This window comes from Echinops telfairi, unplaced genomic scaffold (assembly GCF_000313985.2).
Source record: "Echinops telfairi isolate 266 unplaced genomic scaffold, ASM31398v2 ScPeMD7_7469;HRSCAF=8507_0, whole genome shotgun sequence".
In the NCBI taxonomy this organism is placed as follows: Eukaryota; Metazoa; Chordata; class Mammalia; order Afrosoricida; family Tenrecidae; genus Echinops; species Echinops telfairi.
In genome coordinates this window covers 67,131,200-67,145,458 of record NW_022111372.1, presented here as the reverse complement: position 1 = coordinate 67,145,458, position 14,259 = coordinate 67,131,200, and the positions used below count along the sequence as shown (strand labels likewise).

Here is a 14,259-nt window from a genome sequence, read left to right as displayed (position 1 = left end):
GTCCCATTCTTTTCAGCTCCAAATTATTTATCCCGCCTGTCTTATAAGACATGCAGATACATTAATAAGCCCAGAAACCCAGCAAATCCAAATAAAACAACAAAGAAAGTCAAGACCAACAAAACGACACAAAAGAAAGCCACCAACAAAAATGGAAGAGCCTATAAATAGTTCAAGATCTGCTTATTAGCCTTTACAAGTCTTTTCCAATCGAGTCTGATGGGGTGCCACACTCTGTCTCCAAAGTCCAATTTTGGTATTCCCCGGGGATTTCATCATTTTGCTCCCCTTCCTGCTCTGTTGCATGCCCTTTGTGTTTCACCCTAGTATGATGGGGTTCAGATTGTGAACAATTCCCGCACTGTGTCTCCAGTACTGTCCCCTGAAGCGTTATGGTTTAGTGAGGGACATCATGTCTCATAGTGGGGCCGGACCCTATGGTTCTCTCTGTGTGTTGTCCTCTCTGAGTAGGAACATCATCCTCATGACTTGGTGGGCCAGGATGCCCTCCCCTCCCTCTCCATCCCTTTTCATTTCTCCCGAGTGCTCTAATCAGATGCACCCCTCGCCCCAAGCTGTAGCCCTACTGCGGTCCTCTGAAGCGTATTCTTCTGAGAGATGGGGGACAGGGGGGTACACATAATTGGGATTGGGTTGGCCCCGTAGACTTCTCTATTCATTCCCTGGAATGTGCCAGTATGTTGTATTCACGTCTTGGAGCGTCAGGTTGAAGCCTGGTCTCTCTCTTACTCTCCTGTGGAGATGTAAGCAATACCCTCCCCTTGGTTGGGTTCGTGCCCTGCTCCCCTCCCCACCCATCTTTTTTTTTCTCTCTCTTTCTTTCTCCCTCTTATTACTTGGCTGCCATATTTCCCTGCACTGGGTTTGGCCCCTGCCATAGTTGCTGGACTTTACTCCAGGGATCTATGTACATAGTAGCTTTTCTCCTATGCCCCATTTTGTTTTGGGTTTTTTGGCGGGTTTTTTTTTTTTAAGCTTAAGTTAGTGGACTCACATTGTACTTATCTTTTTGTGCTTGGCTTACCTCACTTAGCATGATTTCCTCCAGTTCTTCCCAGCAATGTGCTTCATGAGTTCATTGCTGCTTTTTAGGAATGCATAGTACTCCCTCGTACGTATGTACCACAGTTTTTTTATCCATTTACCTGTGTTGGAAATTTGTGTTGCTTCCAACTTCTTGAAATTGTGAACTGTGCCATGATGAACATTGGAGCACAGATGTCTGGCCATGGTTTGTTTGTTGTCTCTTCTGAGTATATGCCCAGCAGGGGGATTGCTGGGTCGAATGGTAGCTCAATTTCCATCTGTTTTAGATTTCTCCAAATCGATTTCGATAATGGATGTACATACCTACAGGACCACCAGCAGTGGACGAGAGTTCCTATCTCCCCAAAGTCCCTTCAACACTTGCTACTTTCTGATCTTTTAAATTGGGCTATTTTTTAGGGTGTTAGGTAGCATCTCATAGTTGTTTTAATTTGCATTTCTCTTATGGCTAATGATCGGAGATATTTTCTCTTATTTTTATTGGCCATTAGGATTTCTTCCCCTGTAAAAGCTCTGTTCAGGTCCTTTGCCCACCTCCTTAATGGGTAGCTTTTTTCTTAGTGTAAGCTTGCAAAGTATTATAGATTTTAGTAATAAGGCTTTGCCTGATGTGTCATTACTAAAGATGTTTTCCCGGTCTGTGGGCTTTCTTATTACTCTCTTGGTGAATTCTTTCAATGTACACAGGTGTCTTATCTTCAGTATCTCCCACTTGTCTATTTGTGACTCCTCTGTATTTGTATCCTTCCCTATTTCCGATAGCCTATATATTCCCTGTGCCAAGCTTATCAGGTTTGTCCCAATTCCCTCATTAATGGCCCTAATAATTTGGGGGTTTACCTCAAAGTCTCTGATCCACCTTGAGTTTATTGTTGGGCATGGAGTGACATAAGGGCCTTGCTTCATTTTCCTATCAGGTCAATTAGTCTAATTGTGCTGTTTAGATATGGAGTCTCCTTGTTAAGCTTCTTTCCATGTGATCTGTCTTTTTCAGAGAGTTGTCTATTAAAATCACCTACTACAAATGTTGAACCTGTGCTTTGTTTTTTCGTTTTTTGGAGTGTTTGATTTACGGATTTCGTGGGTCTCTAATTGGGTGCATATATATTTTTATGCTCACTGGTTCTTGGCCTACTGTTCCCCTGAGCATTATATAGTGCCCCTCTTTGCCTCTTGTTATGGCTTGTTCCTTGAGATCAATTTTGTCAGAGATTAAGATTGCTTCCCTTGCTTTTTTGCATTGCCATTTGCTTGGTATATTTTTCTCCAGCCTTTAATTCTTAACCTGTTTTTGTCTGTAAGCTTGAGATGTGTCTCCTCAATCGAGCAAATCGATGGGTTATGTTTTCTAAGCCAGTCTGTTTGCCTCTACCTTTTAATGCCCGGGTTCATTCCATTGATATTCAGTGTTATTGCATCCATCTGTGGATTCTGTGATGTCATCTTTTACCTTTGGTTTTGAGTGTTTTCCTACCTACCTACCTTAGTGATTTGTGTTGTGTGTGTGTGTGTGGTTCATTCTGGCCTTCATACCACTATTGAGCTAATGCTATCTTGGGGGTTGTTTTCTATTTGTCGCCCTCTGGGTGGAATTGTTCTAGGTGATGGTCACTTATATGTGCTCAGTGAGTGTTGATCTTCTGCCCAAACTGGGTTGGCAAGGATCTTTTGTAGGCTTGGGTTTCTTTTTATGTATATATTTTAGTTTTTCCTTGTCTGGAAGACTCTTTTTTCTCCATCTATCTTAGTAGATAATTTAGCCAGATATTGTATTCTTGGGTGTGTATTATTTTCCTTCAATTTTTGGAATATGCTAATCCACTCCCTCCTTTTCTTCATCATGTCTGCTGATAGGTCTGAACATACTCTTATTTGGGTACCTTTATAAGTTACTATTTGTTTTTCCCTAGCTGCTCTTATGGTCTCCTTTTCCTCAGAGTTGGATAATTTAACTATTGTGTGCCTTAATGACTTCTTCCTGGGATTCAGTCTGTCTGGTGTTCTTTCGGCCCCAGAATGGTTGCCTAATTTTCATTTATTAAGCTGGGGAAGTTTTCCTCTAAGAGTTCCCTCACTATTTTCACTGTTGACTTCTTTGTTGTGTCTTGTTTCAGTAGTCCAATTATTCTAATATTGTTCCTATTCATAGCATCAGGCATGGCTTTCAGCTTTCTTCAGCTTCTCTGATTATCTTATTTGACTGTTTTCCCATTTTTTGAACTGCCTGGCTACCCTCTAGGTGACTGGTGTAATTCTCTGCCTCCTCAAGTCTGTTAATTTGCTACTGGATTTGGTTAATTCATCCCTTAGGTCTTGTATTTCCCTTTGGTGCATTTCCTTTATCTCCTCTATCATTTCAGCCTTTTTATGTATTGCTTCCCTCATATCTTGTATGACTTCAAGCAACATTCTGAAGATTTCTTTCTTCAGGTGGCAGGTCATTGTCTGCTTCCTCTATGCACATCTTATGTTGTTAGGTTCATGACATCTTCCGGCATTGTCTTCTATTTCTCCTGCTTTTTCATAGAGGCTGTTGGGGCTTGTTGATGTTTACATGCTGGTTTAGAGGAGCCCAGCACCATATTCCAGAGTCAAAGAGCACTGGGCTATAGGGGTTGTGTGAGTGCTTCTTCAATCTATCTGCTGCTAGCTGCACTGGGGGGGGGGAGGTGGTCAGGCTACTTCTGTATCTTCCTGTGATTTCTCTCTTACTCTAGTCAACCAGTATTCTGTTATATGGAATGTGAGTTGGATAGTTCCCTCACGGGATGCTGGTCAGGTGGTTGTGGTCCACGAGGGTGTAATTTCACTGGCTGATCTCCAAGGAAGTCATAATGGTGTGTCTCACAGGGCTTGGAGCACTTCACATGGCTTGTGGTATTTTCCTGCAACTAGAGTGCCATGGAGGGCGAGTGGGTCTACCCTCCTTGGTGTAGAGCACCATGAATGACAGAGAGAATTACTCTAGTCAGAGAGATTACCATGGAGGTTGGGTGGATATACCTGCAGCAGTGTGGAGCACAACAAACAGTAGTCAGAAGTTCCCACAGTCATTTGTAGGACCTTGGGTGTAGGCAGGAGTTCCCCCACCCGTTTGAAGAGGAGATCCCCCAGACACTTGGAGTGTAGTGTAGGGCGGGTATGATTTCCCTGGCTGTGTGTAAAGCCAACAAGTGCAGGCAGGAGTACCCTCAACTGGGCCATCAGAGTTGCCCTAGGTGGAGAGGAGTGGCCTGGAGGCCGGTAGTGGCTTGTGAAAGAGGGAGAATAGAAGACAAAGAGAGAAAGAAGACAACAAAGACATGATTAATAATTAAAAAAACTAACACATACATGCACAAAGCAAAGAAAATAACAACAAAAACCAAAAGTTTAAAAAAAAACCAAAAAAGAAAAACTGAATCTGCTGAGACTGGTGGAAGAGAGAAGAGATAGAAGAGTAAAAAAGAAGAAAAAGTGAAAGAAGAAAAGAAAGGAAAGGAAAATAATAGAGATAGCTGACCCCCATGCCATGCCATGTGTAGCACTGCCTCGTGCTGTGTACAGCACTGTTATAGGAGGCAGGCTGGAGCTCTCCCCACTGGGTGAGTGGAGTTGCCCTAGGCAGAGGGTAGTGGGCTGGAAGCCAGCAGTGGCATGTGAAAGGAAAGAGAGGGAGAGGAGAGAAATAGAAAGAAGATGAAGAAAAATGAGAAGAAAGAATGAAAAAGAATAGTAAGAGAAAGAAGGGGGTAAAAAATTGTGCTTGCTAAGAGTGATTGTGGTGGAAAAAGAGAAAAGAGAGGGGATAAAAGAGTAAAGAGATAGCTGGTCCCTGAATGTGGGGCTGAAGGGGTTTAAACCCTGCCCCAAGGTGGCAGGTTGGTGTGCCCTTTTGATGTAGGGTTCCACCAGTGCTGGGCGGAATTGCCCTAGTCGGCAAGATCACTGTAGATGCCAGATGGAGGTTTCCTCAGCAGCATGGAGCACTGGAGAGGGCTGCCGCAGATGCCTTGTGTGGTGTAGAGTACTCCCACAGAGGAAAGGCTGGAGTTCCCCCTGCCATTTGGGCTTAATTGCCCTTTGTGGAGGGTAGTGGCCCAGAAGCCAGCGGTAGCAAGTGAAAGGAAAGAGGGGGAGAGAAGAGGAAAAAGGAAGACAAAGAAGAAGAAAAAATAAAACAGAACTGGGCCTGCCAAGACTGACCGCAGTGGGAAAGAGAAAGAATAGTAAGTAAGGAGATAGCTGAGGCCTGATCTCCTGACAGTGGTGCTGGAGGAGTTCCAACCCTGCCTCAAGGCAGCGGGGTGGTGTGCCAGCTTGGTGTAAGTTCCCACAGAGGCTGGGTGGAATTACCCTTGAAGGAAAGATCATAGCAGAGGCCAGGCAGAGGTTGCCGCAGCAGTGTTGAGCACTAGAATACTGGTATAGCTACCTGGTGGTGTTTGCAGCACTGCAGCAAGTGGGAGTAAGTTCCCTCAGCCATGTGTAGGGCCCCAGGACAGGCAGACAGGCAGGACCTCCGCAGCTGCATGTAGGATCACTGAGGGTGGACAGTGGGAAACCCACCCACCCACTCTCGCCCCTAGTTCAGCTTGCAGAGTTGCCCTAGCTTATGCCAAGACTGCTGATGCCCCAATAGTTCTGAGTTTTCTTTTGTTTTTTCCCCTGGCCAACTACAATTGAATTAAATTAAGTTGGACCCCTGGCTTTGGGCTCTGGGTATGTGCTCATTGAGATATTCTGAAACTGAGACTTGCTCCAAGGGGTTTTTGTTATGTTGATAGCCTTTGGGCTCATAGCTAACTTCAGCATTCCTTACCATTGGCTCCCTTATGCTAATGTACGTTAAAAGACTTGTTCTGCCAGTTTCTCTTGGAGTTAAACAATGAGCCTGGGATTTGCAGTTTTTACAGAGAAATTATTTTTTCTCCTTTTTATATTGGGTTTATGGGGTGACACTGATGCTATCACGCTGACCCCCAGAGGAGGAGATCTAGCTTATCAGAGAGGTTGTTTTCCTCTCAGCCAACTGTAACTGAATTTACCCCCCAGGCTATGGCTACCTGCTTATGCTCTGCCACACCACATCTGACTCAGATGAATTTCCTGACATCTTTTCAATGGCTCCAAATCTTTGGCTATCTACGCCAACCCCGTTCCACAGGCTGAGTGCAAGGCAACTAACAGCTTGAGCAGTTCTGGTGTGCGGTCCTGTGACTAGCTTTCAGAGGTTCTCTTTGAGTCTAGGATTATGACCCCTTTTGGATGTCAGCCTGGGGAAATTGCTACTCACTGCCAAACTAGACCTCTAGTAACTGCTTTGTCCAGAGCCCAAGAGCCCAGCCCAAGGAACCTTTGAGTGTTTCAGTGCATTCTCAGTTTGCTTTGTGAGTGAAAAATTTAAAAAGTGGGGTTCAGGACAGACCCTAGTACCCTGATTCTAATCTTAGAACTCTGCCTCCCAGTCTCCTTCATCTTACCTCCCATTTTTCTGATCTGGCAGCAGGAGCTCAGGGCAGGTAAATCTAACTGGACACCATCTTCTTCCATCTCTTATTATATATTATTTTGGTTGCTATTATTTCCTAAAGTTGAAGCCAACTCATGGCAATTCTATGTACAAAATAATCAAACAGCAATGATCACTAAAACTTGCACTGGATGATTTTCATCAGTAAATCCCCAGGCCTTCTTTCCTACTCTGCGGTAGTCTGGAGGCTGAGCTGAAGTCTGTTCAGCATCAGTGCAATCTATAAGTCTACAATGACAAATGAGTGGTGACTGATGTTGAGGAGCATTGGCAGGGAATTTAACTGTGTCTTCTGCATGGAAGGCATGAATTCTATAACTTAACTCCACTGCCATTAAGCCATGATGATCTTGATGTAAATCTATGTACCATATGCTCTTCTGTGGTTAATATTTCAGAAGTAGATCTCTAGGCCTTTGTTCATTCCAATGTGTCACTGAGTGGAGTATATATAGTACAGTACTCACCACTTGTCTGTCAATTTGTATAGAACCCACCATGTGCTGGTCAATTGTCATACTGTGGTAACCTGGTTGCTTGTTGCTATGAAGATTGTATTTAAAATACCATAAGGGGCATCAAAAGTGAACAAGTGTCTGCAGAGCTTCCAGACTAAGAATAGGCATGGGGAAGGATTGGGCTATCCATTTCTGAGGAAGTAATCACTGCAAAACAAAGAGGAAGGAGTGGTAGTTAGAAAAGATGACCATGATGATAGAAACAAATCTAGAGATGGAAATTCAGAATATTGCAAGACCAATAACTTCATCATTGCAAATACCTTCGTTCAACAACATAAACAGAAACTATACACATATGCACATATTCAAACTGTATGCAAAGCAAACAATGAGAGAATCTGGATTAGAATTCAGCATCAGGATTATAGATAGCTTATTAAAAGCCTGCGAAATGCAGATGATACAATATTGATTGCTGAAAACGTGAAGAAATTGAAGACGCCCTAACAAAAATTAAGGATTGCCGCATCCAGTAGGGATTATAATTGAACATCAAGATCACCAAATGCTCACAATTGGACCAATAGATAACATCATAATAAATGGCATAAAGATTGAAATTATCAAGTATTTTGTCTTGCACAAAATCCACAATCAATATTCATGGGAGCAGAAATTAAGAATTTAATCAATACATTGCTTTGGGTAGATCTTTTACACAAGACCTCTTTAAAGTGTTGAAAAGCAAGGATATTAATTTGTGGGCTAAGCTATGCCTGATTCAACTGATGATATTTTCAATTCCCTCATATGCAAGTGAAATTTAGAAATAGAATAAAGAAGATCTGAGAGGAATTAATGCTTATGGATTATGGTGTTGGCAAATATTGAAACTACCACGTATGAGCACAAGAACAAAAGTACTTATCTTGGAAGAAGTACAGCCAAAATGATCTTTAGAAGCAAGGATAGTAAGAGGTCATCTCACATAGTTTGCACATGTTTTCAGGAGAGATCAATCCCTGGAGAAAGACAGCATGTTTGGTAAAATGGAGGAAGAGTGAAAAAGAGGAAGCTTGTTGACAAGATGGTTTGACACCATGACTATAATAATGGGCTCAAACATAGGAACAATTGTGAGGATGGTCCTGGAACAGGTGATGTTTCATGGTACTTAGTGTCATTAAGAACCAAAATCAACTCACAGTGTCTAACAAAAACAAGATATGCATGTGATAATTGGACATTAAATAAGAAAGACAAAAGGAAAATCAATGTATTTGAATTATAGTGCTGGCAAAGATTATTGAAAGTACCATGGACTGCCAAAAATACAAACAGATCTGTCTTGAAGAAGTATAGCCAGAATGCTTCTTAGAGGTGAAGATGGCAAAACTTGGTCTCATGGTCTTTGGACATCATTAGAGACTAAGCCCTGGAAAAAGGACATCATATTTGGCAAAGTAGAAGGACAACAAAGGAGATGACCCTAGATTCGATGGACTGACACAGTTTTGCAACAACAGTGGGCTCAAATAAAACAATTGTGAGGACGGTGCCAGGCAGTGTTTTGTTCTATTGTATGTAGGGTCGCTGTGAGTTCGATCCATTTCAATGGCCGCTTGCAGCAGCGCACACATTACATTCAAAAGCTTGTAGAAAAATCCCACTATTTTTTTAACTCTATTTTTCCGTGAATATTTTGGAGCTTCTTCATATTACCACCTCACACTTTACAACAAATTTCTGTGAGATTACTCTCCCGGTGATCAAGAGAGTACAGGTGGAAAGATGAAGTCCAGAGAGTTCAAGCAACATGTGGAAAGTCACACAAGTACACTGGTCACTTAATTTTTTAATCTAACGTTGTCTGATGTCAAGGTTATGCTCTTGAATGAAGATAAACACTTCAATATTCAGAAATTTTAGCAGAAATCACGTGGTCCTACTGAAGAACAGTTGCCAACCTCAGTTGTCTAGGAGAATCTAAAACTAGATTATTCGGGTCCTGAAACCCTCATGGGGGCCCTAGAGGAAAGTGGTTTTAGTTCTTCTGTTAAAGGATACTTGTCCATGCTACACACACACACACACACACACACACACACACACACACACATCAAACTGACAGAGAGTTGTGACATGATGGGCCATTACTTTAGCCCAAAGATTTAGGTCATTTTAAAGGTGTTCAAAAAGTGTGCACATGGACAGACAGAGTCTCTTTAGTTGGCATGGAAACATGTACAAGATATTATACACACATAAGCCGTCAATCTTTCTCAATACTCTGGACTGGATTACGCACTAGAAGTCCATCCATAAACTAGGAACCCACTTTCACTTGTTTCTTTAAGATTCCATTAGGTCTGAAGAAAAAGTGGCCAAATCATGCCACCAAAGTAACAATAATTCTGTCTAGATAACTTTGTATGCTAAAGAGCCAAGAAGATGAAAGGGCAAGAATCATGAAGCTGACAAACAAGATGGATGTAACAGCAGCAGGAAGCTACAGACTCTTAGCAAGGGCTGAGAGCCAGCACTGGGAGGCCAGGAGACCAAGATACCATATCGAAACGCTCAAAGTTAAGGTCGAGTCACAGCAGATAAGCCCAAGACGCTCTGTTAAAGCTGACCTCCCGACGTCTTCATTTCATTTAGAGGTATACACACACACACACACACACACACACACACACACACCTACTTTGAAATGTTTCGGCCTGCCTAGAATGAAACAGCAGAAAGAACAGAAAATAATACCACGAAAAAAATAAAACAAGGCAACAAGTAATAGCAATTGAACAGAATATTAAATATGACCATTACTCTACTTAATGTCAATATCTCTGCTACAGACAGACACATCTCCAGTATCTTGACACTTATTTTCTGCTCAGATTTAATATGTTTCCCAAATTACAAGAGCAATTGTAATTTGCTCACATATTGTCTTGGATGTCAAATTGCTAAAGGTATTGATATATGTTACACTTAATGTTATATAATCTGCTGCACTTTCTTGTAAATAATAACTTGTGTCTTTTGTAATGTAGATTATACATTTCAGCAGAGCTCTTTCCATTCTATCATTGTATATGACTCTCACTGTAATGTGAGAAAGAACAGGATGCAGTATCCTAATCATAGAGATAAAGTTCAGAAAGAACAAACAGTTTTGTAACAACATATAGATGTTCAGTTGGAGAGCTGAGGAAAGAGCCTGAGTATTCTGATCTAAGGATAAATGAGCCAAATTTTCAAATTAATTTATTTTCAAAGAGAAAGAAAACAGCAGTGATTTGCATGTGTCTCTTCAGTCTACACAACCAAATTCATGAATCATATAATGCGGATGAATAAACAAAAATCTTCAGCACATATGCAATTTGACCCTGCTACTACTTAAAGTATCACTAACTACCAAAACAGCTTGCTGAGATATGGGTTAGATATTTGCATCAAGAAGAAATTTATTATGATTGAGTGTATATTCAGTTTTTAATTAATACAATAGCATGTCAGTAGGCTTAAAAAATAAAGCAAAGCTCACACAAGTGGTAGAGTCATGCATGGTCAAATAGCATACACATTAGCAAGTTTTCCTTCCACAGTAATCTATTTCAAGATTGTGATCTGTGGCTGAAAAGATGATTTGTACCCAGGGTCTTCTAAAAGTCAGTTATAGGACAAAGTATGCAACCAAGAACAGTGGTCAGAATATACATAACATAATGTGATTCGGATTTTCATGATCCTAGTAAATTTAAAGGCTAAAAATTCATATATATCCAAGGCACTAATAAGTTCGTTAAATGGAAGACATTATATTTTTATGCATGCCCTCAGTAAGAGAGCTGTTGAAAAAGAGATAAACATTTTTTTTTTGCCCTGGTGGGAAATCAATAATTACTAGTTAATACTGAAAAAGCTATTAATATGATAAGCAGATTAGGAAGAGATATTCTTCCTGTAAACTTGTCAAACTTCATGAATCCCTAAATAGGTTGCTTTAATATTAAAAAATAGAAATAACTTTAATAAAAGCCAAAAACTAAATAAAAAATACTCAACTGATAACCTCTTTCCATTAAAAAAGCGACCCTCTAAGCCTCCACCCACTGGCCCATGGGCTAAAGTTGAACTACTTAACGTTAAATCATCTTTGCTTTTTCTGGCAAACACTAGAAGATGTGTATGGTGACATTTCCCCCGGCTCCCATAGAAAATGTTACCCTGCTGTTGGATCCCTGCTGGCAAAGGAGATTGCCTGAAACAGGAGAATCACTTTGACTAGATTGGAATTCAGCAAAGTTTGCTAAGGAACTGTTCCCAAGTTCAACAAAGAATAACGAATGCAATTTCCAAAGACCCTGGTGCAATCCTCTGCCCTAATTCTTAGACCCTAGCTGATCTGCTCCTCTTCTCTGCAACGGTAGGCAATAGAGACTGTAGCATAGAAAATAAAAATAAATACTTACCTGGCAGGGGACATACAATGATCACAAAGGTGGTTTTCCCAGGGCGAGGCTCCCCCATTGCACTCCAAGTGTGCTGACCCCTGCAATTTCCCCAAATGTGGGAAACTCGACTGCATAATTTGTGGTAGTGGGGGACTGCATTCATGCTATCCCCTGGAAAAAAAGAAAAGAAAAATAAATAAATAAATAACCTTTGTCCTAATTTACTAGATGTTGAGAAATAAAATTAACTAATGATGGTAACCAGAACACCTAGGCAAGCTGAATAATTATTTAACACTGGGATTACTGATTACTATGATTTATCAGTTTCCATTTAGTCATCCCAGGTTACGAATTCCCTCAGTAATCTATAATTCTGAAAGTTCTGTATCTCCTTGAACAGAAACCATGACACTCATAGATAATTGAGCCCTGGTGGTGTAGTAGTTACACCTTGGACTACAATCCAAAAGGTCTGCAGTTTGAAACCACCGAATGCTCTTAGAGAGAAAGACAAGACTCTCTACCTGCATAAAGAGCTATAGTCTCAGACACGCACAGGGACAGTCCTACCCTGTCCTATAGGGTTACTGTGAGTCAGCATCAACTTGATAGCAGTTGAGTTGTTTTTTTGTTTGTGAGGTTGGTTGGTTTTTGAGAGAGAGAATTGCTGTTTTCTAGGGTCTTAAGAGAGGAGAGTGGTTGTCCTGTGGTAGAATTCTTGCTTCCCATGTGGGAAGTTTTGACCTGATTTTTGGTCAATGGACCTCTTGCACAGCCATCGCCTGTCTGTCAGGAGGATCGTGCTACTGTGACTATGATGCTGAACAGGTTTCAGTGGGTTCTAGACAGAGATGAACTGGGAAGAGAGGACTTCCTATGTACTTCTGAAAATCAACCAACAACTCTCTGGATCACAGCAGTCAGATCTGCAGGTAATCTTGGTAAGGATGCTTTCTGTTCAGGCAGCATTGTGTTGCCTCATATAAGGACTGTATGAGTTGGGGATGACATAAAGGCAGCTATACAATAACATACACGCAGACCCTGGATAGTAGAAATGGTCATATTGCTCTACTGCTAATACAAAGGCTGGAGGTTAAATCCACTCAGAGGGACTTTGGAGAAAATGCATATCCATTTACTTCCAAAAAATCAGTCATTAAAAACCCAGTGGTTCAGTTTTACTGTGATGTCCATGATGTACCTATGTCAAAATCAACTTAACAGTAACTTGTGTGTATTTATTTGTTTATTTATCTATTTGTTCATTTGTTTCTGTTTTGACTTTTTGTTTGTCTTTTCAGACATTTAAATATCCCATAAGCCTGAAGTGTTGCAATGATCATAGGAAGGAGGGGGACTTTCCAAAATGCAGATTCACAAAATCAATCCTAAACATAAGAAATCAATATCTTTTGACAGAGCGCAAGGCTGAGAATCTGCTTTTTATTTTTGTCTTTCTTTTTTTTAAAGCATCTTGAGTTATGGTTATACTCACTTGAGACTGAGAAATACTACTAAAGATGACAGAAAATGAGTTAAAAAAACAGGACAAATTAAAAGAGCTAGTAATATAGTAGAAAACATAAGTTAATTAAGATTCATGTTATGTGTGTGTGTGTGTGTGTGTAGAGTGCATATCATATTGAAACATCTCAGAGTGATTTTGTTCCAATTATGCATTTCCTGATGTATCAGAGTCAGACTCATCTGGAAAACACTCCTAAAGGTCAACAAACAGACCTTGAACTACTAACAGGCTTCTGTTTTTTCCTTTCTTTTTCTTTTTTTCTGCCTATTTGTTTTTCTTTTTTTCTCTTCTTTTAAATTTTGTATGTCAGTGGCTTTTTTGTTTTTTAGCTTGTCGGTGTTGCTGCCATCCTCACCATGTTTTTATGTGCCACTTTGGTGCTGTCATAGCCATCCCCAATTTTTGCACGTATTACTATATCTGCAGGTCCACCTAGATAAGAGAGGCTGGACAAACAATGTGAGAAGAAAATAAAGGGACCAACGGTCCCAGAGGGACATGAAAGTGTGAGAGGTAGGGGAAGGGAGGAGGTGTTGGCCAACCCAGGGACAAGGGAATAATGAGTGGTTCAAAACCAATGGCAGGGAGGGGGATGGAAGGACTGGCAGGGAGGGACCAAGGGCAAGGTAACTGAGAGGAATTACTGAAACTAGAATGAAGGCTGAACATGGTAGTGGGACAGGAGGAAAGCGTAAGGAAATAGAGGAAAGGAGTAGGAGGTAAAGGGCATATATAGAAGCCTAAATATAGACATGTACATATGTAAATATATTTAAGATTATGGGGGAAATGGATCTATGTGCATATATCTATAGGTTTATTAGTAGGGTGGCAGGTGGACATTGGGCCTCCTCATGCACATTCCCTTAATACAAGAGCACCTTGCTCAGCTAAATGGTCATTTCATGATACCCACCTTCCCGACATGATCGCTGAAGACAGACGTGTGCATAAGCAAATGTAGAGAAGAGAGCTAACGGTGTCCGGCTATCAAAAGATATAGCATCTGGGGTCGTAAAGGCTTGAAGGCAAACAAGCGGCCATCTAGCTTGGAAGCAACAAAGCCCATAGAGAAGAAGCACACAAGCCTGTGGGAGCACAAGGTGTTGAAGGGATCAGGCAGCAGACACCAAAGAACAAAAACCATCATTGTGTGATCACCTTCCCCACATAAACGCTGAAGATGAATGTGTGCATAAGTAAGTGTGGTGAAGAAGGCTG

At 41.1% G+C, this 14,259-nt stretch overlaps 1 non-coding gene across 1 annotated transcript; it reads left to right on the top strand.

Annotated features, from left to right (window-relative positions):
- Positions 1 to 11,514: 11,514 nt before the first annotated feature.
- On the top strand, positions 11,515 to 11,678 carry LOC115873648. Its single transcript, XR_004048538.1, has one exon. It is a non-coding gene; the product is annotated as a U1 spliceosomal RNA (small nuclear RNA).
- The last annotated feature ends 2,581 nt before the right edge of the window (positions 11,679 to 14,259 follow it).